We start from the raw sequence: 4,581 nt of genomic DNA on the forward strand, positions 1-4,581 counted from the left end.
TCCTCGATGGAAACGCATAGCCGATCTGTTGGGAGACCTGCGGCGGAGCTAAGGTGTACTGAGTCAAGATCAACGTGCTCTCTCCCGCACTACCAGCCTCAGGTTGCCCTTTCTCCAATAATTTCTCCGGATTGGTCCTGGGTTTCTTGCCACATCGGGATCTATGTGGATGACTTCAAGGCGGCATTGTGCCGATGAGTTTGCCATCATATCAACTCATACAGAGCCCATAAACGTCGAAGCTGCCCACTCGACTGCTCGTTATGCTCATAGCTGCAACGAAGAAGCACATGGAATGGGCAAGGTTGAGAGAGAACCCACATGGCATGGTTGCACGTTTGTTGGATGATTACCAAACTCTGCTCTGTACCTCCTTCAGAAGGCGTCAGTGTGTGTGGTTGACGGTGGTCCATTTTATTCCTCTGGCCCCGAGAAAGGTCTCAGGTACTTTGGAGCCAAGGAGCCGGCTCGACCGCCTACTTGAAACATTTTTTTCTGACATAGTGCGATCAAGCGATATCATATAAGTGGTTTGGAAGCTGAATCCTGCCATTGTATCTGGAGCGCCCAGTACGTACCATCGTACCTGAGGTCGTTCTCGGACCTAAAGGGATGAACATAGCTTACCGTCAAAACTACTCTGAAGACCATACGGTACGATGCGAGAGTTCCAAAAGGCCCTTGCAAACTGGCAAACAGCACAAATCTGGATACTAGACATGCGAATCTACCGGATGATATGCACGAGCTCTTGGAGTTATACTGACGGGCAGATTCTCAGCTTGTTCCGACTTTGCAAGCATCACAGCAAAAGCAACGACATGATGGGTATGTATTGCGGATCGGGAGACAACGGGATGGCTACCGTCGTGTCGGGAAAACACATGTGCTTTAAAGGAGTCAACTCTATCATGACTCTGGGCGGTAGAGGTGCACAAATTCTTGGAGGCGAGGCCACATGAGCCGGTTATGGAGAGAATTATGTAGAAGCGCTTCGGTGCTATGAACCTGTCTAAGAATCGATTCCCTCGTCGGGTCGTCATCCGCCAACATATTCACGTTGCTGCTTGAGCCACGTCACAGCTCACTGTTGCGTGAAAGCAACGAGCCTTCCTCTGCTCTCGACATAGAACACAACGCTGACTTTCACTTCACGCCATTCACGGTCGGGCGGATTTTCCCAGTTCCTGGTATAGTATGGTGGGCATCGGCATATCGTGCCTCGCACATGTCCTGTGGCATGCCATTATGATATAGGAACCAACCACGTATCTGCACAGGTCTGCACAAATTCATAAGCTGCCTCGACCGGTGGCCCATCAGCTTGAGGTGTTGTTTGGTCCAACGGTTTTGCCAGCAACCGGGGCATTGTTTGCACAGGCGTTACCAGAAGATTGCATAGTTGTGTGCTCGCTCGTGAACTACTTCTCTGCGGCATCTAGGTAGGCAAGTAGATGCCTTTTGCAGTGCAAGCTGGGCCGGCCGTGATCGTGATTGGCGGCCGAGGCTTCTTCAGGCAGGCCAGGCGCACCATCACACCATTGGATGACGAACATCGCTTGATGACTGTACTCGCAAGTAACGACAAGCAGATGGACCGTTCATGTTTGACATGGTAGACTTAATCCCGGATGAGAGTTTCACTCCCTGGAGCATAAGGAGCGTTAGCCAAGGCGCAGGACCACAGTTGTGATGCTAGATATCGACAAGGACAGACCCGCTGGAGAAAGAACTGGTCGAAAAGCACATCGCCAATTTCAATCCATGAGATGAGTTTCCAGCAGGTTGGCCGAGAGTTTTATCGCAGCGGCGTTCGTGGCGTCACTGGATAAGGGGCGGAAGGCTAGGTCTTGCTTAGTAGACAGTATGGTTTGACTAAAGAGCGAGTGGACAGCGGACTTCGCCCGCGGTGTATTCCGGGGGGGGCGCGACTGAGAGGGCTTGTGAACAAGAAATGAGAGAGCAGCCATTCTGTCTACTCATCCTAGTTGATCGGCGCCGATGTTCTAGCTCCAGCGATCCGGCATATGGGACGTGAAGACACCTATCGCGTGAACCTTCGGTCGCATTTCGGGCCAGGTCGAAGTCTCAATAGCAGAGCAGTCGACGGCGGCAGTGATTGCAGGGAAGGAGTGCAAGATCTAGGCGTCGCAGCGAGGAGACTAATTGGAGGGCATTGCTCCTTCTTGTGTTTGTCCTCTCCGGTATGGGAAAGCGACTGAATCCGAATGTTCATCCAAATGTTTGGCTAGCTGGTATCGTGGGGGTTGGCGCGTGGAGGCGTCGCGGGGAATGTTGCTTTTCGGGAAGAAGCAAATTTCATTAAGACCAGCTCTGAGAACGCCCGCCTGCAGGATTATGTTCTCATGCCATGGCGCTATGTTCGGGCTGTTCCATTCTTTCGTTCGTAGCCACTCCCGTAGATATCCGATTTTGGTGGTGTAGTTGCTGCAGGCGGGGTTCCTCTCGAAATGCTGGGTCAACCAACCGGAAGTACTCGAGCAGACTTCATATGTGCGGTAATATCCGTCGTCATTGCGCTGATGTGACGCCGGTGGGCTGGACAATTGGCTTGTTCCGAAGAGGGGGGTCCAACAGGATATTCGATTGAGACGCAGCGAAGCGGTTGAGTCGAATGGCTGGCTGGCTGATGACGCTGAGCTCAACGGTTTTTCGGGAAGGGGGATGGCAAGTTGAGGAGGGGCTTGGGGTGACTTCTTCCTTGAGCTGCAGAGAGAACAGGCGCAGTGTTCTGTTGGTGGGTGGGGTGGGCCGCCCGGACTGCCGCCATCAAATCTCTTTGGATCAAGTGCTGGCTGGGGTGGTGCCTCGAAGGATTGCAAAGATGCCTGGCACCAAGACACGAGGATTCCCGAATCACAGCCACGCCGACACGCCGACGGTATGTGCCTTTGATGCGTTGTGTCTCAGGACAGGTGTATTTGCTGGGCTGATTCAATGCGGATGGGTAGTTGGGTCCTCCCTGGGGCCTTTCCTCACTGACATGTGATTGTGATGCGTGCCCCACGGCGAGGGTGACGCAAAAAGTGTATTGTTCAGGAATCAGAATCAATCCATCTGTGACGCATGCCCCCGTTCATGGTCTGCTTGCAAGTTTGGCCCAGGGTCGTCTCTCGCGAGCTCCGCTTTCCTGGCCACTCGCCTCGCATCCGCCTCGGAGCCGAGAAAAGGAAAAAAAAAAAAAAAAAAAAACACGACAGATGAATTTCAATCACTCGTGATAGACATCTGACAGAGGACAAACCGCGGGATTTGACATACTGACCGAGGCACTCTGAGGTATGAGGCTCGTCACGAAATGGGTATTGAGGGGCCCAAGGGGGGAAACAACGCTGCTGCCAAGCACGGTCTGGCCGGGCGGGCTGGCTTTATCGATGGCGAAGATGCTCCCCGACTGGAGAGCAGGTAAGCTATGGTGGGTAGGAATAGCTTTCACATGTCAGACGAGCAGGGATCAAGCTGCAAGACCATGGGAAGAAAAACCCACCGCGAAAAAGCTCCTAGGCGCGCATCTCATGCAACCACTCAGAGCCACGCCACGCATGTCTGTGAGGCGCAAAGATAGGGCGATTTCCATGTCAGTTGCTGCGTCTTGCATTTTGACTGGTGCGTTCTGTGATACGAGGTCCCTGTCACCCTCCAAACCTCGATGTGCCAGCTACAGTTCCCCTTCGGCATCCCGCTATTGAGGTGTGCGGCGACAGGGGAGGGGAGACAAGAGCCCCCTCCCGAGAGCACCCCACCACCAACCTCTATCACGACACGCACCCTGCCTTGACCCCCCAAAACCCAAGACATCTGCGCCTGACAAGACTATCACCGGCAACCCAGGATGGTACATAGTACATTCCTGCTCTGCAGCCCCCGTCCCCCTGCTCGACAGCCCGGCATGCCATGGCAGCCCGGCCGACAAGCCGATCGATCCGATGTCTTAGCAAGAACGCAAAGCATATGCTTTTCGCTCCCCCTGTTTGCAAAAGAGGAACCCAGAATGGCCACCCTGGGCACAAGCACGAGCAAAAGTGACATGCTATCTATCGATCTACTGATGAGCGAGGCGAAAAGTCCCCGCCGTGACCCAAAGTGTCTCATGTACCTTACCTTGCCTGATCCGACCCTACCTCTTGACACGACCCGGTGTGGCGCTGGCGCCGGCGCTGGCCCTGCATTGCATTGCTTGGAAGCTTGGGGGCCGACCTGGCCCTCGCCTCCGGTCTCATGTGCGTGCTGCTTGCTGTCTACGGCTTCGACCTTCATATCACTGTACATCCTCGCTCATCATCGCTCGTCATCCCCCCCCCCTCCCTCCCTCCTTCCTTCCTCTCCTCTCTCTCCTCTACTGCGACTTGCCCCTCCACCCAGCTGTTTTAAGCTTCGACCGGCGCCTCTGCCCATCAGGACTCCTATCCTGCACTCCAAGCTCTTCCGTCGTATCTTTCTTACTTGCACCTCCCCCTACACTCACCCAATAACCTGTATACGTTTTCAAACGCACCGCTCCAGTACCTTGACGTACCCTGGCCTACCTTATCCCACGAGCTCCTGGATTTACCTTGTGGG

This window comes from Verticillium dahliae, genomic scaffold, assembly GCF_000150675.1.
Source record: "Verticillium dahliae VdLs.17 supercont1.6 genomic scaffold, whole genome shotgun sequence".
NCBI lineage: Eukaryota > Fungi > Ascomycota > Sordariomycetes > Glomerellales > Plectosphaerellaceae > Verticillium > Verticillium dahliae.